Raw genomic sequence first — 22515 nt, forward strand, 5'->3', positions numbered from 1 at the left:
TGCTGTCATGAGAGAGCTGTATTTGTGTGTACTCTCTGCAAGAAACTGCTTTACACCAAACAAATCAAAGAGTCTCCTCAATCAGCAATGTGTAAAGAGAGAGTTCTAGGATGGAAAAAAAAGACATTACTTTGTGTACATGTAGATATTTCTCTTTGTACACCCCCCACCCCCCATCCTTTACCTGAAATTTGCCACTTCCTGAGCCTCCCAATTTATGTACAGCTGGATACAACTTTAATCCCCTTGGTCAACCAACAGACCAGATTTACTTCTGATGGTATGTCACTAACCTTTTGGGAAACTTTGTGGGATGTAATTCTAAAGCTAGATAGAATTGGAAGTATGTTAATCTTGTCTCTGTGGCTATAATAAATTTCAGATGCATTTCTTTTTCTTGATAGAACTAATTATTCTTTAATTTACATCAGATATCTCTTTTTAACTATTAGTCAATATATTTCTGAGCCTATTACTTCATAATTAAGTCAGGGAAGAGGTGTTAGCAGCTGATCCTAATGGTCTTTCTACACACTGACAAACTTTGCTGATGAAAGCAAAATCTTAAGTAACATTAATACTTTAAGTGGTATAGATTTTATCTGTGATATTTAAACACATTAAGGGAATGGTTGAAGAAATAGTCGATGAGTTTCAATGTGAGCAAATGTTAAATGATGTATTCATGAGCTAAAAATAGCACTGCCTGTACATTGCTGAGTAAAGAGTGGAATGCAGAGATAAAGAAGAGAACTGAGTGGATTGGAAAAGTAGGTACATGAGGATGGAGTATGTTGCTCGGCTGCATGAAAAAAGGTTAATATGATAAGAAGAGAAGCTCTGCTTGGAGAATCTTTCTCTGAAGTTTTTGGATCCAGATTTGGCCTAATGAAGTGTGAGAAAGCATCTGCAGAAGGACTGGAAACTGAGCAGAGGTTAGTGAGGCAATGACTGATTTTTTAGAGTTTAAGCCTAATATGCAGATTATATCCAAGGAAAAAGTAACAAAAATAATTAAAGTCATGGGAACTGGAGAGACCTCAATATGCAGAAAGATTAAATATGCTACGACTATTTTGTTTGGAAAGTAAAAGGAAGTAGGACATCAGAATTAAAAATAACAATAGCTTGAAAGCAATGTAGTTTTTCCAAAATGTAAAGAATGAAAAATAATTAAAGGGGAACAGATAAAGAATAGTGAGCTTAATATGTTATTTATGCAAATAACAAAATCAATTCCCTATTTTAGAATGTTATTTTTAAAAGTTTCTTAGTAAAATCAGAAAGAAAAATAGACATATGTGAAAAATGTTTCTTGAGCCACAAGGACAAAACCAGAAAGAACAGGAAAAGACAGTCTTTTTTTCTCCTTACAGGAAAAGTGACATTTAAAGGCAGTTTTGAGCATGAGATGACATTTTGGAAGACAACAGAGCTTCAGGAAGTAAGGCCAACATTCACATAATAGCGATTAACTTTCTCATGACCTAAGAAATGCATGCTTTCATGCTATGGGTTATTCAACACAGATTAAAACTAATTTTTACTTTTATTTAGTTAGTCTAGATGCTATTTAGACAGCAAAAGCTTGCAACCCTTGCTGAAAAAAGAGTGACACTATGCAGGAGGAATCAAAATGCTATCTGTAAGCCCTTTACGTTTTCCTGATAGCTTTCTGAAAGGAAAAAGTTCAATAATGAAAATAATTTCCCAAGACTAATGAAAAAAGACAAAATAAATTGATTTTCCATACCAGAAGTGCAAATCAAAACCTAAACTTATATTAGGTATGTTCAATATATAATACACAAATACACAAAGTGCCTCGGACGAGCTGCATGTGGTTTGAGATTGTCTGTAGGAAGTTATTTCCAGTAGCTTTAATTCATACGGGAAGGTCACCTCCTCTGGGAATTATGCTATACAATGTTAAGCAGAAACCCTATGCATTTCTCTGCCCACTGCTGGAAATAAAAAATCAGCTGTCTTGATGCCATTACTGAATTATCAGTATCCCACAACTTATTGTCTGCACACTTTTGCAGTTACGGCCTTGCACGTGCCTATTTTGTGTGCCAGAGCAGTAGAAGCTCTGACTCTTACAGATGACAGCTGGAGGACTTACTCTTGTTTTGGCTGCTAGGTGCCACATTGTGACAACCTTTTTTACAGTTCCATTTACAGAGGGAAAATTAATTTAACAAATTCATGAACTTTGCAGAAGGACCACAAACAGCAACACACCATCCACGTGTGACCAAATGACATCAATTCTCTCACTGTTTTGTGGCTAAGACAGAAAGTAGCAGAACTTCTGCGAGGAGGGGTTTAGTTTTCAAGGTGAGGAGGGCACAGTGTTTAGGCTGTAATAACAAGACAGTTATTAGCATGTGCCAACTACTATGGGCACTGGTGCCCTGTTCACAAGAAAGTGAATGGCAAAAGTCAAAAAAGAACATGTCTCTTCTTTTTGCTTCTATGACTTTCTATGTCAGCAGCTATGTCAAATTATTGCTAGGTTTGTTTCAATCCTTCCTTCTCTGGATTTGTTTTTTAGTGCTGTAAAAGAAAAATCTTGAATCATTTTAGGCTCCTTTCCCATTGGATTCAGTCTTATGCAATCACAGTGTCTCTGTGTGAATGCATATTTAGATCTATATTTCTGTCTTTCCCCTTTGCAGAGTAGCTTCTGCAACAGCTGCCTGATTTCAGCCAAGCCTGGAAAATGAACAGTATTCTTTTGATAATTAAATTCCTGCAAATATCATATGCAGATAGAGGAGGAAGGCCTGATAAGTCATAGCCTCCTTCAGGCATCACCTGCTCTGCAGTGGGGTCCTTCACAAGCTGGAGATGGATATCTGCTCCACCATGGACCTCTGTGGGCTGCAGGGGGACAGCTGCCTCACCATAGTCTTCATGATGACTGCAGGGGAGTATCTCCTCTGCTGTCTGGAGCACCTCCTCCTACTCCTTCTTTCACTTTGTTTTCTGCAGAGCTATTTCTCTCACATATTTTTCACTCCTCCCTCCAACTGTAGTTTCTGTTGCACAGCAACTTTTCCTCCTTCTTAAATCTGTTATCCCAGAGGCACTGCCACCATTGCTGACAGGCTTGGTTTCGACCAGCAACAGCTCTCGTCTTGGAGCTGGCTGGCATTGGCTTCATCAGACACAGAAGAAGTCTATGGCAGTCTGCAGCCACACCTGTATTTCCCTCCACTACCAAAACCTTCCCATGCAAACCCAATACTGGCTGGAAGGAGCCTCATGGCTCATTGAAATGCACATTGAAATCTACATCCACATAATGAGCCTCTTGGCTCATTGAAATCCACATTGAAATCCAATGAGCCTCCTGGCTCATTGAAATCCAGAGGACGGTGTCATCTTAAGGAAGGACTTTGGCTTGAAAGGTCAGTGACAGACAACTGCCAGGATACACTTGATCTGCACAGCAGCAGAAAATGAGACATTCTACTGACTGCCAGTGCAGAACTGAGAGCACTTGATGGTGAGACCCCCTCACTCCCACCACATCCTTGGGTATACACTGTATGTCTCCAGTGTGAGATGAATAGATAGGGCAGGGCTGGGCTGGGCTGCTGCTCTAGACAATCATACCATATAACAAAAAATCAGGTCCTACGTAGGGAGCTAAATATTTACATGGGCAAAGATTGCCCTGAGTGGCTGCACACTCTTTCTGTGATCATGGTTATTAACACTTAACAGCAGATCTGTCTAAACTTCCTGAAATGGTAGACTGAAGAGGGAACACCTGAAGGCCTAAAATGATAGTCCCCCTTTCTAGCACGACTGTCATTAAAACAATATTTAGGCAGCCTCAATGAGTGACCTGACACTCCAAACAAGTGCCTGGAGAGGTATCTCTCAGGCGATGGACATGTCTACATTTCAGCCATGGAATGGGTTCACTCCTGATTGTGATAGGGATGGCCACTGACTTCTTGGGAGAAGAATGGCAGTGAGCAGGCTATAGGACACCCTAAACATCAGCAAGTTATATCAATACACTAACACTGGGATTCCTCCTGCAGCCTTCTGCTTTGCTTGTAATGGCAGGCAAAAAAACCTCAGAAACATGCCCTATATTGTAACTCATAATACCCACTTTCATAGATGCTTTAGAGGTTTTTAACAGCTTCTTCTTCCCTACTTTAATGAGAAGAGAGAAGACTAGCCTATCTCTCCTTTTATCTTCCTCCTTGAATGCAAAACGTTATTCCTTTTCCTATCATAAAGATTAAAATATATTGTTGTTGGCTAAGAGACTATTATTCCATAAATGACACCTTTGTTTTCCCTAGTTCTTGACATTCTGCTACCCTCAACAGAGCATTTTCGTTAAAATTAGCAAAGAGGAATAGTTATTTTTACCATCCTAAACAAATTCACCATTTCAAATATTGATAGAAATGAAGAGGTCTTCTCTTTATTTTGTAACTCGGCAAATAGAAAACTGGTTCTGAAGTAGGTGAGCACATTTTACAGACCTACTCACTATAAATGGTTCACCCCACCCCCCATCCCAAGAAAAAGGTAGCCATTGATAAATAATTTTCCCATAGCTACAAAACTGATTTGTACAAGTTAAATTGTTCAAGGCTAATCAGGTTAATCTGAGGGAGAGGAAGTTTACCCTCCATTTCCCAACAGATTCTCTTTAATTTTGCAGTCACATTGACAGGTGGCCTCATCACTCAGGCATTACAGACCACCTTGAAGATATCAGCACCGTTGGCCTTTGAAGTCAGAATAATCAACAAGCCATTTGATACTCTATCAGATGAAATGGCCCTGTCAGGAAAGGCTGGCTCTCAGGTGTACTGATTGTCTATGTAGAGGAGATAACTTGATACAGTTTACTACGGTACAGATTCATAGACCTTGTGGGATGCTATAACAGATGTCTTTTTAGATGTACTTCTTCATAATGTCCCTTAAAAAATATTCCCAAGCCACTTTTAGCAGAAATTATAATACTCCAATTTCCTGTCTACAATATTCCCACAATACTGTGTAGATAGGCAAATGCATTAGCTATGGTTAGGATCGCAGATGCACAGATTCGTGTGACATATCCATTTATAAATTCTGTCAAAGTCTTAATTCAAATATTGTATAGTAGACATTATTAGGAAAGTCTCTATTGCTTTACAATACTTAACATCCTGGAAGCTTTCAAAATCTAGCGCAATATTATTTTCAGAAAAGGACAATTTTTTTTATTTTCTTTAGGACTACCAGGATAATAGGATTTTTTCCTCATGTTACTTCGATATGTCGTTTTCTTTGATTCTAATAATAGCGTATATCTTAAACAAGATGAGTGATTTAAAAGAAACCAAATTTTAAAATTATTACCTTAAATTCCACTTTCACATGTCCATATAAATTTACTTTCTAGAATTAAATATTACCTGCAAAGATTCAAGCGCTTTGCAAATCTGTAAGACAGTGAGATTGAAAAGTACAAAGTTTGAGGTTTTTTTTTAGTTCTAAAAAAATTTCAGCTGTTGAGGTATAACAATTAAATTCTTTCTTAATGAACTAATATTTTGCAATGGTCCAAAATCGTGGGAATAGTTCTTAAAAAAGTTAAAGATCATTTGTTTGTGTTTAGGGTAAATTACAGTTGAAAGCAAGAAAAAAAATTATGCTGAAAAGCATGTTAAGCCTCTTACTTTTTAACACAGCCTTTGACTAATCCATATGATTTACTTGCACAGAAGTGAATAAAAATATTTGTTTCAACATTAACAGTAAGTCTAGTTTATGTTAGGGGTTGAGTAAGTTATGCTATGGCTTTGTCTATTTACATGACAGGCAGGAAACTCATTTCCATGAAAGACCCTGGCTTGTTCTAGTAGTAATTATTCATCAAAAACAATCACAGAATGTTCAGTCAGTAGTAAATGGTCTATTTGATATCATTAGAGCAGCCCAAGGACTTAGAGCTACCCCTTTCTTAGTGTGCAGGTGTGTTAGGTCTTGCAGTCTGCACGCAGGAGCACACTGCACTCCCTGGTACAGGACAGCTGCTCTGATTTCAGACCTTTGGAAACAGTATTGCTCCTGTCATTGACACATAATCCCTTAAACTTGCTTGACAGCTAAAGCCTGAAGCAACACCACTGGACAAATCTTCAAGTATCAACTTTGGTGCTGAGAGGGAATACAGAAAGAAATGGAAAGGAGTAAAACTGAAAGGGGGGAAAAAGTGGACTTTAAATATAATTCACTTTTCTCAAGGGAAGATTAATAACCATTTTTCATTGAGCTGCTTTAATGATTGTTAAGCAGCTCACTTCTGTTAGTAATTATTCTTCATCATCTCATCTCTTGTAATAGCCAGCTTTATGTACAAAATGATGTATTGGAGATTTTTTGTGCAGGGTGAAAATAAATCAAGGGAACATACAGAGATAAACCTTCTGCAAAGATGGAATATCTGCAGCAACTCTATGGATTGACTGCAACAGGTTTGTCACAGAGGCCTTGAGTGACATAGTTGCTGAATGCCATGAAGACTTATCAGAGGTGAATTTGGTGCACTATGCACAATTGCAACATTTCTGACAGACAAGACACAAAACCCTGTGCTTATGTCCTACTGTCCAAATGATGTGCATGACAGATAAATAGGAATAAAAATGAAGAATCGGTTCTGAGTTTATTTTAGACAAACATTAAATGATGGTTCAAATTAAGATTTTTTTGATAAAAAACCAGAGAGAATGTGCACAAAAAATATAATGAAGAATGTTGTCTTTCAGTCCTAGAGGAGTCTGGGACTCACAGGCTGTGGAGGAAAGACAGGCAAAGGTGAGAAGAAGGGCCATTTCCCATCTATACAAAAAAGTGGCTTTTGTCCTATGGCTGGGAACAGGTTGTAAAGCTGTAGGCCAGGGGCCCAGAAAAGGAGGTGATGACAGGTCCTATCTCCCAGCACCTAGAAGCAATCCAGGAGATTTCTGGAGATGATCAGAGACAATATTTTAATACAGGTGCTGGACTAGGGAGGGTGTTTTTGTGGACCTGCTACTCATGATTAAGTAGAACTAGATGGAGATGCAGCATTGACAAGGAGATGGTAGAGTTTAAGATCCAGAGAGAACTAAGCAAGCCAATCAGTTGAAAATAGCCCTGGACCCCAGAATTTGGATTGTTCAGGGAACTAGTAGGGAGATTCCTGTAGAAGACAAAGGAGTCATGGAAAGTTAGTCAGTCTTCAAGGACATCATCCTCAAAGGACAGGAATAATCCACCCAGACCTGAGTAGGCATGAATATGTGCGTGCAGGCCAGGAAGAGGGTTGGCTGAGCAACCAGAGTTCTCAGCTGCTAAAACGAAATGTTCAAGAGATGGAGGCAGGAAGAAGCAACTGAGGGGGCATACAGAAAGTAGAGATAGAATTAAGAAGGTTAAAACTTGTCTGGGGGTAAAAGTGGTGTGAGATGTGAAGCAGGAACAAGAAGAGTTTCTACAGATATGTTGGTAGTACAATCAAGATTCAAGAAAACCTGACTCCACATCTTATTGAAACAGGCCGTCTTGTGCCGAATGACATGGAAAAGGCTCAGGTACCAACACCTTCTTTCCTTTAGTCTGCATTGCTCAAAAACCTTCCTGATCTCCATACATTACAGAAGAGTTTAAGAGCAGCAGATATTACCAAAAGCAGAGGAAGATAAAGTTAGGGCTACTTAAGTAAGTTGGACGTGCAAGTCCATCAAGGCACACCAGGAGGTATTCAAGAAAGTCAACTGGCTTAAGTCATTGAGAGACATTTGATAAGCTTGTGCAATTCCAGTGTGCTTCTGCTTACTGGAAAGAGCCAAATGCTCTTATTAAAAAAATCGAACAGTGAGGAGGATGCTTTTCATCCTAAACTCAGCACCTGACAAAATGATAGAGTACATCCTTCTGGAAGCCATTTCTAGGTATATGAAATGCAAGATGACTGGGAATAGCCAGAAAGGATTAACCAAAAAAATTACACCTGACCAACTAGACTATTTTCTGCTATGAAATGTCTGGCTTCGTAATGTGGAGAAAGCAGTAAATGTCACCTGTCTCTGACAGCAGCCTTGTAGCTGAATTGAGGAGAGATGGATTGTATAGGTTAACTATAATGTGGCTGAAAAACTGGCAAGACACTTGGGCAGAGAGAGACATGGTCAATGCGAACAAACTCAGGGCTGGTTGTGAATGCCATCCTTCAGGGACTGATATAGCACCTTCATCTTCATATTCTGTTTGTCCTCATGCTCTCTGATACCTTCACCAATGACCAGGACAGTCATATAGGTGAACCTCAAGAAATTCAGCAAGGGGAAATGCCAAATGCTGTGTCTGGCAAGGAATAACCCCATGCACCAGCACAGGTTGGGTATAAATAGATTAAAAGCAGATTTGCAGAAGCAGATAGGGGATCCTGGAGGATGTTGGTTTGAACATGAGTCAGTAGTGTAATCTCAACTCTATGGTTGCATGTCCGGGTTCACTCACGTTAGGACCCAAATTTACAACTTCATTGCAGACATAGAAAGTGTGGCTGAGGATTTTTCAAAATTATATAGTTAATTAAACATTATATACATAAGTAACCTCTTCCATCCCAGGGGGTGAAAGTATCCCACACTACATGCAGTGCTGTTCTGGGGAGACCTCGTTGTGGCCTTCCAGCACTTGAAGGGGGCTTATAAAAAAAGAGGGAGAGAGACTTTTGACATAGAGAACAAGGGACAATGATTTTAAACTGAAAGAAGAGGGATTTAGATTACATGTTAAGACGAAGTTCTTTACTCAGAGAGTAGTGAGGCACTGGAACAGGTTTCTCAGAGAAGCTGTGGATGTCCCATCCTGGAAAGTGTTCAAGGACAGATTGTTTGGGGCTTGAGCAACCTAATCTAGGATGTGACATTCTTGCCCATGGAAGGAGGGTTGGAATGAGATGATCTTTAAGATCCCTTCCAACCCAAACCACTATATGATTCTAGATATTTATATTAATCCTTACCCTGAGCTCTTTCCAAGCTGACCAGTTGCTGCAAATCCACTTAGTTAAACCTGAAAATATGTACTCACAAATCTCACAGAAGCCACCCTCCAGTGGCATATCTGAAGCAACTGAGTGGGCAACTGAGCTGGGGTCATTCTCAAGGAAGCTGTATTCCTATTACATCTGAACTTTCCAGAAGCTGTATTCCTATTACACCTGAACTTTGTAAATACTAACATACGTGTTCATCATCATTCATTTTGACCTCTGCAGGGTTTCAGTGTACAAATTTGTAATATTACATAAAATTTCTAAATTTTATATTTTCTGGGGATTTTTTTAGGCTGACTTTCAGTCTCCATCAGCACAATTCTGAATTCTGCTTGAGTTCAGAATATGTAATTGACTGTAAATTTCATTCAAATGCCAGCTGTCATCTCTAATAACTTATCAAGCATAACAAGCAAACAGAGAACTTTTAATAGCAAGTGAAACACTGTCGAACTGAATTTATTTCCAGATGTGGAGAGGGAGGTTTTCACTTCTTCCTCCAACAGGACTGGTGTTCTAATGCCTTTCAGCATGATTTTTAAGGCATTCATTTGTTATGCAACATCCATCAATTATAAAATATATTTATGAGGTCTTGCTAGTAGTCGTTAACAGCAGTACTGTGGGATCACATTTACAAGGCCTAATGAAATGGGAGAGCAAGTAATTGGATTGAAATTGGTAAATGAAAACTCATTCCAGGGGAAAAAAAGGTGTAAAATTGATGAGGTCTGACGTGATATCAAATAGTGAGCATTAAATTAAGATTCAGTGAAGACATATATAGTGCTTATTGTAAGTGTTTAATTGCAAGAATAACAAATGCCTCACAGAAATGCACAGTTAAGAATTAACCTTTTTCTACTGCTAAATGGAGTCATGTAGATAAATAATTTCCTATCCTCAGACTGACTGTTTGTCCCATATTTTTATGTGGGTTTTTTTAATTTGTATATAAAATAAAAAGTAAAATCATTATTATTAAAAAAAAATTATTTGGTGAATTTAAATCAGATGCTTGGAAGTACTTTATCTGTATTCCCAGAAAAAAACCCCAAATGCATTCCAGCTGATTCTCAGAGGAAAAGTTAGGCATTAGAAAAATTAGAATTCTGAAAAGTTTGAGGTTTTTTTCCTTTTAAGAAAAAGCATTTGCTAGAAATTAAAAATTGCTAACCAATGAGCTGAACTCAAAGGTCTCCAGTTATTGCCAGCTACCTTTGGCCAGAATGAAAAATGGTTTCAGTGACATATATTGCACCAAAGTTTAGGGTGTCTTTGAAAGAGTCTACATGGATTCAACAATTTTTTTTTTTTTGAGTAACAATCCAGTAGTGTCAGCAGGTTCTTTTCCTACTCTAATCTAGAAAACTCAAGAATCTATTGCACTAGAAATAAAGTCATTTGACTGAATGTATAAAATCAAATAGCAGTAAATTGTTGAATTTTGATGAATCCATAGTGTCACACAAGGCTAAGATGCCTTGTTTTCAGGACTGCTGGGCCTATAACCTGTTTTCTCAAATGGCCACTCACCTCTCATATAGATTGCTTATCTGAGCTCCTTGTTTGCAGTACAGATCAGTAAAAAAAAATAACAAGAAACTACTGTTGGGTGCATGCTAAGTAAAGATGTAAGAAATAATCCATAAATGCCTGATCAACAACCTCAGTACTTTCTCTGTCCCCAGCCCTGAAATCATTGCTGTAAAACTCTGACAAAACAAAGCCCAAACAGCTGAAGTAAGGAATTCAGTTTGCATTATGATAGCAGCTCTGAATGATGCAGAAGACTAGTAGCTATAACTGGTGCAAACTGCTAAACTGGTGGTTTATCTAGCAAACTGAGTGTAGCATTACTCCATCTTTTCACAGAAAAAGGCAACAGACAAAAAAATTTGTGGCTAGTATATTTCAGCGGCTGAACAGCATAATAAATAGCAGAAATAAATTAGTTTTGCTGCCTGGAAAGATGTCTAGCCTCTTAGGAGATATTACTTTAGAATAGGAAGAAACCTGTGTGATGACCACAGAATAAAATGAAGAAGATTCCTCCTACCACCTGCAATGCATTGGAGGACTATGTCTTCTGCAGCATCTTGACAGACATCTCAGGATTACTGCATAAGTCATCATGTAAGGTTTCCCAAAGGTGCAAAGGACTGACTCCCGACCTTCATGGACAGTTATGCCTTCCAGTGCATAGTAGGTCAGCTACACCCATTTTCCGCAGAATATTATTCATAGTCCTAGAAAGGACTGTTATAATTATGTCACTCACAAGAAATTACTAGTCTGAACTGTCCAGCAAAAGTCAGAATATTTTTGCTAGTTACTTCCACGTTGAGGATAATTATTTTTCCCTACAACAGAACAGAGCTCAATAGCTTGGTGGTTGAAGTAGAGCACTTATTTTAGAAAGACAGCCAATCTTGATTTAAAGATGCCAGGTAACAAATTTACAGCATTCCTTGGAAATCTGCTCTGATGGTTAGTTGCTCTCATTTGAAAAGTTGTATCTTATTTCCAAATCTGTTTAAGTACAGCTTGAAACTGATTGAGTCCTGTTGCAATTTGCCTCCTATAATGACATTTCCACAGCACAAAAATTGTTCTCCCTGTGGAGATCAAAATCCCTAGGGATTTTCACTCCTACCATACTGATGTTACTGTGAAAGGGAGAAAAAAGAATATAGAAAGACAGACATTTTGAGATGGGACATATTTTCTCAGTTCTGTAACACCAACTACTTTATTCCTGAAATACCAGTTTTTGTGTGTGTGCTAACAATATAATGTTTGACCACTTTGGTCATGAAAGTCAGCTCAAAACACACTCAGAAGTATGAGAGCACATTGCCGGGGATAAGAAGTCCCTTACTTTGCACAGCTCAAACTCTGAAAATCTAACCCAGATGCTGCTACTGCTATAAGAGCAAACAGCCATGATCATGCAGCAGCTGTTTCTAGGAGGTGGGCAGGCTTCGTCTGGTACCAGTAGTCACCAGTGCTCATCAAAATCTCCAACTGCTGTAAGCAGCAAGGCTGATTTTTCACCTGATTGTCTGTCCTATTTGTACAATTTCTTTTGCCATAGGCCCTATCCTACCCATTAGGAAAAAAATCAGTTTTGTTTCTGCTGCTGAGAAGGCTTAATATATAACATTTTACAATAGAAATCCAACTACCAGCACTAAAGGATGACAGAAAACAAAATTCTGTCCCTAATTTACCAGCTGATACAGTAAGTACGTTAATTATATTACTACTATGTTAGAAATACTGCCAAGGTTGATTGTCCTTCTCACAAGCTTGGTAGGTGATTACATAAATACCTGAGAATATTTTACTTTGAAAAGTTCTTTTCAAGCAGCCTGGTTTTTCTTAAATTGTTGTTTCACATCTAAATCTGTCAGCAAGATAGAAAAAGCACAGACAATGCCAATTTGTCTGTTTGTTTAGATCCTATTTAAGCAATTTATTCCTCTTCTGTTTTCAGATTAACACAGCTGTTTCACTCAGGTAAATCATTACTCACCAATCATAACAAAGAGCTAGTAGTGAGGGACAAAATACCAGCAAGTTTACAAGTTGTTGAATTCCAAACTGAATGAAAGGAAGCACCTTGGGCGCTATCTCATGCTACAAGTTGACATGTCATTCTGCAGCCTCTAGCCTTACCTTTTCCTAACATCAGCTGAAAAACAAAGACACTATGCTGTTAGAGCAGCTGCTGTACCTCTAGGCAGGTAACAGTATCATCTTCATGAATGATATCTATGTCACATTTGTGGCATGTCAGGAAGCCCTTAAAATCTGCAGATCAAAACAATGCAATATTTTCATACTGACCTTGAGGTGATGATCAAATATGGTGACTTACAAACTGCAGACATGTGTAGGCCAGCCGTGCAACAATGGATCTGTCAGAAATTTTTGCTATGTCAAATATCTATTTATAGCCTAAGTAATATATTCATCCTATTTTCAACATGGAAAACAGAACGAGTATTGCCGTCTTTGAGAGCGAGTCTGTTTCTATAAATGTACTCATTTGTATTATTTTAACATGATTGCTTCTTCACGGAGATTCTCACAGCTCCCTCCAATTTAACACAAACTGGTAAATACTTCTACCTCATTTATTTGAAATAACAGTCAGCAGATGGCTATGTTCTGTACTGCTGAAACATTCTATTGCTATCTTCAAGCAGCACTGGAGATTGACCATTTAATAACTTTTGTTGTTTTATATATTTTTTTCAGTTCTTAAGCTGAGGTAATTCTTTGCTTTTCTTATCTTGATATATTTTATTAATTGTTAGATATATTTTATAGAAATGGAAACCAAAAACGTGGCAATGAATAGGTCAGCACTAGCATTTGTGCAATATGTGCGTTTCTGGAAAACAAGTATTACATGCCCAAGTTAAAAAATGCTGGAAGGATTAGCATTTGTATGATTTAACAGCCTTTAACAGGCTACACCACTCCCTCATCTGGAGCAGCAATGTAACCAAACAGAAGGGTTAGTGATGTACAGCTGTTTCACCACCTAATGAAACATGTAACTAAGCAGTCTAAACTGGGCTTGGCAGATTGGTCTTTTAGGAATGAGAACCACAAACCCCAATACTCAGAACAGTAAGCTACTTAAGCAGATAATATTAAGGAAGAAAGATTGCATTGTAAATGTGTTGCTTTCTTGAAGACGTAGGCTTTTTCTGGTTATAGGAAAGGTTGGGTATTGTAATACTTAGTCTTCTTCTGGAGCTGGAGCCCTGAAGGGTCACTGAATCAGACAGTATTTCACATTGGAAGGGAACTCAGGAGGTCACCTACTCTAACCTGCTGCTTATGATAAAGTTGGTGCTTGAGGTAACCTGCTTATTACACTCTGCCTAAAATCTTTGCCTCTTCACCTCACATCACCTGGGTTAAATTTCATAAATTGGGGAGTTATGTGTTCTTTCAGTCCTTTGTGTATCCCAGTGCAAGTCTGGGATGGCATGGTCTAGGATGGCAAAGAGGAAGAGTTCATAGTAGTTGTTTGAGGGGTTTTAGAGAGGAATGGAAGATGAACTGTGACTCTTAGGTGTTGTTAACAATATGGGAATACAGAAGATTGAAACTAATTTTCAGGAGGACTTAGTGTACTATCTCTCAAACTTTTCCTAGTCCATGTGGTCATGATTTACAATTTTTTTCTCTTCTTATGTTCATATTCAATCTGTGCCACTGAAATAGTCTTCAGATCTTGTCCATGGATAGGCAGACAACTAATTAGTGTATAGAAAGAACCTTAATGGAAATCTAGTCAATTAACATGGTCAAAGATGCGACAGCCTAAGCATACCCTGATTATTCAAGCAGTTATGAAAATTTACCGCTGAAGATATAGACACGTATCATCTGGCTCCAGAATTACTTAAGGGCTGGATGACTATTCCTGGTGTTACAAATCTAGGCACAGAACCAAGTCCTGCCAACTGGTTATCATAACTGATCTGATTTTTAGCAAGCGAGGAGGGCTTGTTGTTACACTTCTAAGCAATTTCAGGTATTCCATGCTCTTCTCTTTTCATCTTTTTTTTTCCCAATAGGCTGCCTCAGTGTTCTTATACATTCTGAGAAATATCAGCTAAAAAGGAAGTCTAAGCAGTGCATACCACAGTGTTTGTTTCCATAGGAATGGTAAACATATGGAAGGAAATAAAAGGAACACAAAGCAGAAGACCCGTTCACAGGCCAAGTGAATAATCTCCCTCATTCAGGACCTGAATATTGGAGTTACGATAAAGTCTGTGTAAAATATATATTTTTCTTCTTTTTGTAAAGGATTTATACTGTGAAGCCTCCATTATAAATGCCCCAATCTGAAAGAGATCTTGAACTGCATTATTTTAATGAGTAATTTCTTATATTAACTCCAGAGCACTGGCATCCTGTGGGGTCTTAAAGCACAAGGTATCAGTTGAGACTTTTCAAAGTAAACCAGTCATTTTCTTGTGATGACAAAAGAAATCTGGGGGTAAATCAGTTATAGATAGTTTTATAAAATTAAGGGCCAGTATATTAAAAGCTCAGATTTTTAAAAATAGCAACTTCAAGAGCAGTTAATAAGAGTTAATTAGATGTCAAAACTTGAAATATAATATAAAGATTTCAAGAGGCAACTACTTGCATAAACCAAAGAAGAATATGCAGGATAGGAAATTAACACCTACGGTAAAACTCAGTTAGGAAATAGCTATGTAATGCCCTGACCCTTCTAGAAAAAGTCAGCTCTACCTACAGGACAATGTGACTTTAGAACTTACAAATTCAAGATTTTTTTCTTCTCTTCTTCAGAAGGAGAGATCTTAAAATAAGAACATTTTACACTGTTGCCTTCATGATCGGAAAAAGAATGAAAACCACCCCCTTACACAGTAGCCTTTTTGTAAAGATTGGATGAAAGCCGGGCCTTGGCAGTTTGGGATGGGAAAAAAAATTAATTGTGTACTGAGACATGAGACAGTAATAACTCACACAGACTTCACTGCTTCATGCCAGACAAAATAAAAATGAAGCCAAGTAAGGGAGAGCTGCTGATGAAACTAGTGCCATCCATTTTTTCCCCCACTAATTAGAAAGACCAGAAATAGGCAAATAAAAACCTTAGATAGAAGGTTATTCCTTCTACTTTCCCTATGGCTGATCCAGCTAATCTGAAGAAGTACAATTAATGCTCCTAGGAAATATTATTTTGGTTGGATGAGCACATAGACCTGAGCTGGGTAATCAAAGTGAGGTTCTTTGTTTAGGAAAAAAAATAATCAAAAGTGTGGTTTGTGCTAATCTGCAGAGACCTACTGTCCTATCAGAGCCAGGTAATATGGCATATTGAAGAGGAGAAAGACAACTGGGGATAGATATAGATAACATATATTAGCAAACTTTTCCTATTCAAGGATCTCTTTTCAACACATGCAGATACGCACACACACATAGTACCCTCTTGATGATATTTCAGATTTGTTATTTTTTTAACCTAAAATAGATGTTTCAGATCTGTTATTAGTACAAGAAAAATAGTAAGAAAAACAAGCTTGTAAAATCCAGATTATGTCCACGTGTTTTTAAAAACTGTACTAATAATATACATATGATCCCACTGTCTTTAGCATAGCTTTAGCTGATGAAACCCTGAAAGTGAAATCTGCCAGGAATTTGCAGTAAAATAAAACTAACTAGGCTAAACATATTGTCCTTGCTGGCAAAATGCAGCAAAAATTTATAAAATTGATCTGTTTCATTTTGAATGCAGCTGAATGAATATCTCATAATTTAAACTTCCACTCAAATTCTTGCTATTCTGTTCAAATAATTACATATTTCTAAATCCATATCTATAAATCTCCATAACATTTTATAAGATCAAGTCACAGCTTTAAATTTACTGAATAGAGGCACACTTTGTACCCAAATTTCATTTCTTCTCTTTGCAAAATATATGCATGTAGACATATTTCAAATGTGCATGGATACACACACACAGAGAAATCCATCTAGTGCTATTCAAGAACAGATGTAAATACGTTATAGTTGGATTTTTATATTACATGTACTACCCTCAATGAGACAGAATTCTTTCATCTGCAGTCAAGATCCATGAAGAGGCATAAAAGATTCCTAAAATGACTAGTACCAGTACTGTGTATGTCTGTACTGAATTAAAAAAGCAAAACATTAGAAACTTGTTTTGAAAAATAATCCTATAAGACATGTAATATATTTCTAAAGGGATGGCAGTACAGATATATTTATTTTTGAGATGTTCCTAATATTTCCTTGAGTACTTATCTTACGAATGTAATCAAATTACTACTTACAAGGAAACATCGTATCTTTGGTTCTTTCCTGAAATACTTCTTGAAGTATATTTTGAAGGTAAATGTAGTGGAGTTTAACCTGTGGTCTCAGTTAAGAATTATAAACTGGCATTCATATGTCTCACTTAGAACCATTACACAGATCCAACATTTTTAGTGTTTCTTCAATGATGACTTTTTAGTAATCTAAGTTCCTTCCAACTCGTGCTGAAAAGCATTCAGTGAGCTGTTGAAAAATAACGAGCTTCTAGGAAGCACTTTACAACCTCCTTAGGGGGCTGCAGAGAGTTAGATAATCAAAAGGTAATCAGGTGGAAAAAAGTTTCTAAATTTCTAAAATACAAATTTACATGATAGAGAAGGAAATATTGGAATGTTGCTTTTAAATATCTTAAGGGAAAAATGAGCATTCAACGCAATTCTGACCAAAAAATTTTGATACTCAGTATATAAATAAAATCTCATTACTTGTGACTTCTAAGGTACATACTTCTAAGGAGATCATAAAATAATACATTTTTAACCAGGCTAGGTCTCCATTTCTCATCTTTGTAGGTACCTGAATCCATACATTTGTGTACCTGTAACTTAGAGACATTAGCTATCTATTCATGAGCTCAGAGCTCTCCCTCAGCAGTTCTATGAATGGGCTTAGGCTACAGAGTGGCAGTTTTGCAGAGTTGGCATTTGGCTTTCCATAAATAACTTTTGCTTGTGTCACAGTTTCAACTGGAGATTCTTTGATCACATCAGATCGGAATATAGTCCTGACAGATACGATGTATAAATCAGTATTTCACAAAATGGCCTGCATTTCCTGAAGAAAATATAAATATTACTGTTGGCAACTGGTATAAACTCCACTGAATATGCCTTCAGGCATGCCCTACAGAAACCTTAAGAATATTTATTTAAATGTTGCTATTTCCCTGTCAATTAAGTTTTTCATTTGTATGTTTTAGCAAAGCCTGTAAAATCTTACTGCAGCCATCTGAAGCCTTTGAATGAATGTTTAAATGTCCTTTTGGCAGTGTTCACTGAGGTCTCATTTCACTACATTTGAAAACCTGACAGGATATACAAAAATGAGGTTCCATGTTGTTTATTACTTTCGCTTTTAAATAAGCCAGTTAAAAAAAGTCTTACACCAGAACCCCATCTTTTAGGTACCCCGTCAGTGTCTGCTATTTCCAGTTTCTATAAGGTGAAAAGATTTTCTTAAAGCTTTCTGCAGCTGCAGCATTTCTAAGCAAGCAGAAGAGCAAACAAAGGTGCAAACAGAGAAATTTTATGAGCACCACAGTCCCTGGCTGTGTAATTAACTGGAAATACTTCTGAGCTTCAGGGACACCTGTTGCATTCTCCTCGGGTACTGCTGTTTCCATTAGTTTTCAAAATAGAAAGAGATGGTCAGCGGTCTCTGTGTCAAGTGGCACAAAGTTTCTTAATGCCAGGACTAGATTTTGTGCTTGTCTTGCAGCACTGTGTGCACTATAGAGATGACACAGCAGGAAAGCTGCCGTGGTAGAGGATGACCAGGCTTTCCTATGGCATGGGAGGAAGCAACATGGTAGAGACAGGTCCTGCGTGTCCAGATGTGTGATGGGGGAAGAAGTCCCACTCTGTGAGAGTACCAGCTGAGGCTGAATGAGAAGACAGCAAAAGAGGAAGAGATAAAAGATCAGTCCTATGAAGGGTGAGGGCCCAGAAGGCATGTAGCTGTGTTAGTACTGTTTGCTTTTTTTTTTTTTTTTTGACACTTCCTTTTGTAAGTAATGCTGCCAAAGGAAACATTTGTGAGGTAAAAAGATAAAAGAGGTGTAAAGGCAGTAGTGATTGATGCCCAAGTTAGCACCATCATTCCTCCAAGTAGTCTGGTAAGCTTTTCAGTAACCAACCAACACAGTTTAACATTTGGTACCAACGTTTCAACCAGCATAGCATTCTTAATACTACACTGGGACCTCACTAATACTGAGAGAAGATTTGGACACAGGGATCCCCAACTTAAAATAATAGAAGGGAGAGTTTCACTTCCTGATTTCAGGAAACTTCCTGCTATTTCTATCTTGGAAAGAACAAACTTAGCTGTTTTACAGTGTATAACGTATTCAGTCCATATGCTCAGGGTAGACACAATTTTTAACAACACTGTCTAGACTTCAAATGGCTTTATTCGAGCATTCATAACAATGCAGAGATAAAGGATCTTACCTTTATCTACCAGGCACTCCTTATCTACACACTGCTTTAGACCATTGTAGCTGTGACAGCACAATTAGCAGAATATTTTAATTCAGAGAATACAATTTAATCTTCCCATGCCAAATCATCTTTGCTCAAAACTTCTCAGGAAATTTAGCTTGATACAGGCATCTGCTATTTCAGGCCTAACAAAGACTTGGCAAACAGAAGAAAACTGTGTGTTTTAAGAGAAAGTTCTACCTAATTTTAAATCAAGACAATGTTATCAACCATGGCTTTCTAAGCATTTGAAAAAGACAGAGTATCACAATCCTTTGAAACAAAAAAATACACAAAATTTGGAAAGGTGGAAAAATTTATGCAGCAACACTATTTTTAAAGGACATGTCCAAATAAACAACCATAACTTCAAACATACCAAGACTTACACCATATCCTAGATCGTGAGATATTATTTCTGTTATGAACAATATTTGACATCTAGTGAAAGGACAGAAATTCCATTTCACATGAAAATAGAGCACAAATGTAAGAAGGAACTATTATTAGCCAAGCCTCCAGAGCAATATGAAGAACAGTTTGGAACGATGATCTAATTAATCTACACAGATATCACCTTCTGAAGAGCATATCTACCAAAAAAGTTGCTAGGGCACTCCTGTATAGGAAACACTCATGAGTTTAGTAATAATCCCAGGTGATTGATAAGCTAAGGAAATATTGCAGCTCCTTGATATTTCAGCTAACACATTTCCACAGGTGTGTCTGTGTTGGAGAGGACATGAGCAGCTTTGTGTATATCACAGCAAATGGCACAGACCATTCCTTACTGTATTCAGCTGTGCCGAAATGGGTATCTGTCATGGAGATTCAGAGACATACAAGAAACACTTCTTACATTATGTTCTCTTGTCTTATATTAGCACTCAGCTGGTAGGATTAATTCTGTATGTTTACAATTAGTAGAAACTCAGAACCAGGTATTTCTGTCCGAATATGTCTAGCAAAACTGAAGTATATCATTAAAGGATGATCATTTTGCCAAATTCTTGTCATTTTTTCAGGATTCTTGAATTCTGTGGGAAAGGAAAAGTCCAAGATTTCTACGAGATGGAACATTTTATGCAGCTTTTTTCAGTTGATTTTAAAATGTTCTGTTATAAAACAAAATGAAAAAAACCCCAACATGGTAAATAGAATTTTTCTATTTTCCATAATTCCATAATTCTCAAGTAACAACCTGAATCTTCTTTCTTGACAATGTACTACATTCAGTCAGAATTAAACAGAATTTGAAATCCTTTGAAAAAATCAAACACTTTTGTACACATAAATTAAATTGATCTATCTATATAATATATATGTAACTATACATAATTTAGCAAATTGAAATTTACGGCCTCCATCTTTGAGTATTATGAGAAGAAAGGTACTTTTTTTCTATCTCCTAGCTAGGAAGAGACAGGTTGGCCTTTAAGCCTCTGTGTTAGGTACTCTGTTGTGAATCAATTCCCCATGGGTTGGTTCCCTGGGGAGGAAAAAAAGATCCCTTGTGCCCATTCAGACCTAAACAGTAGCCACTGAGAGTGTCTCTTGGAAGTGCATATAACTCATGGAGTGGGAAATCTGCCTTTGCCACCCTTGTAGAGATAAGAAGGCTGCAAGGGGGGAATAAAAAACACAAGAGCATCCATATCACCATCAGGACTTGTGTGAGAGGCACGGAGATGCTGCAGCCACTAGCACAGGTCGACAACTCTATGCCTCACAATTTGATGTGTCTTTCATGCTCCCCAGTCAGCTCATCCACACAGAATCTGAATATTTGGGCCAAACATTTCCAAGAGGTGAGTACTCAAATTCTGTGCACCTGCCTGAGGCCTCACTCAGTGTGTATTGGAGCCAGCACTCTGCAAAGGCACCACACTGCATGTGGTCAGTGGGCGTTGCACACCTTCGTTTGGCCAGCAAAGAAGTCCCTGTCCTTAAAATATCTTTAAAAAATGTGAATCTGCTTGCTTTGTCATAGTTGTGATATAAATTGAAATTGCTACAAGCCAAGTACATTCTGAGCTGGAATTTCAACACCTCACTTATCTCAAGCAAAATGTAATATTGGCAGCTAAAAAACAAACATATGCCAATTCAAATAGACTGTAGAAATAATGTTCTGAAACACAAACACCTTTTGACAGTTTAGGGAGTCTGGGCAGAGCTGCTAGCGACAAGTACAGCTGGGCTGCCCAATGTCTACCATTATCAGATACTGTTTTAAGTAATTTATAAAGCTTTGCCAACCTTTAACTGTTTGGGCTGAACTTTCCCAGACAAGGTATCTGTCTCAGGCTGACTTATTTTGGAAAGTTTCATTGAAACGGTTCAATCATTTCCAAATAATTTAGAGAAAAGTGCAATATTACGTTCCTGCTAAAACAGAAATTAGAACTGCTGAGTTCTAAGATACCTGTACTCGGAAAGGGAACATCAAAACAGCGTCCGCATCCAGGACATGCCTTTTGCTGGTTCTGAAAAAATCCAGATACATTTTTTCATGACATAAACTTCTTAAAATTTTAGTTTGTTTTGTGCTTTGTAGATACTTGCTCTAAACTAGTAGCTGAACTCCTGTGAGATCTCATTTTCACAGAGCACAATGCCACCCTCATCCCCTCCTCCAGCACAGCTGTGGCTGACTGCATGGGGAGGAAACTTCATCTATAACTAGAGCTCTGGTTAATTCAGGGTATAGAGATCAAAGACAACATTTTTCAGTCAGTCTCAAGGTGGGCAGCCACTAAGTTTCTATCCCACTGAGAGCTCTGCAACAACCTCACTGGTCTTAAATGAAAAAAACATATGGGGAAGCTTCATAAGAATTTCAATCAGGTCCACTCTCAGCAGATCTCTATGGAGGAAAGACTACACAGACATATGCAGATGAAGCCAATCACTTTACTTATACACTGTATTACCCAAACAGGTATCAGTACTAAGGAATAGAGGTGGATTAGCACAGTGATGTGCCTGAGCATGGGCCCAGAATGATGCTAATGTTAAAGTATATACATGGTTCCCAGGTCAGAAGTTGCTTGTATGTGTCCAACTTGAAGCATGAAGAGAGGAATTCAAGAATTCTTTTATACAACCATATGTACCTATATTTCACATCATGTCTCCACACCCCACACTGTGTGTGAGTGTGGAAGTGACTTGAACATAGCTCGGTAAGGATATTTGGTGACCTAGAAGTTGAAAGAGTCTTTAGCCATTGTATTTGAAACAGAAGTAGTTCAAATTAATTGTACTACACACTGAAGGAGACATTTTAGATTGTTTTTGTGGCAGCATTGAAAAAAA

General features: G+C 37.8%; 1 long non-coding RNA gene across 1 annotated transcript; it reads left to right on the forward strand.

Annotated features, from left to right (window-relative positions):
* Positions 1–815: 815 nt before the first annotated feature.
* LOC113945038 lies at positions 816–20297 on the forward strand. The gene is made up of 3 exons (XR_003526926.1): positions 816–935; positions 1377–1444; positions 20223–20297. It is a non-coding gene; the product is annotated as an uncharacterized LOC113945038 (long non-coding RNA).
* The last annotated feature ends 2218 nt before the right edge of the window (positions 20298–22515 follow it).

The sequence above is a fragment of the Corapipo altera genome, unplaced genomic scaffold (assembly GCF_003945725.1).
Source record: "Corapipo altera isolate COAL_440 unplaced genomic scaffold, ASM394572v1 49, whole genome shotgun sequence".
NCBI lineage: Eukaryota > Metazoa > Chordata > Aves > Passeriformes > Pipridae > Corapipo > Corapipo altera.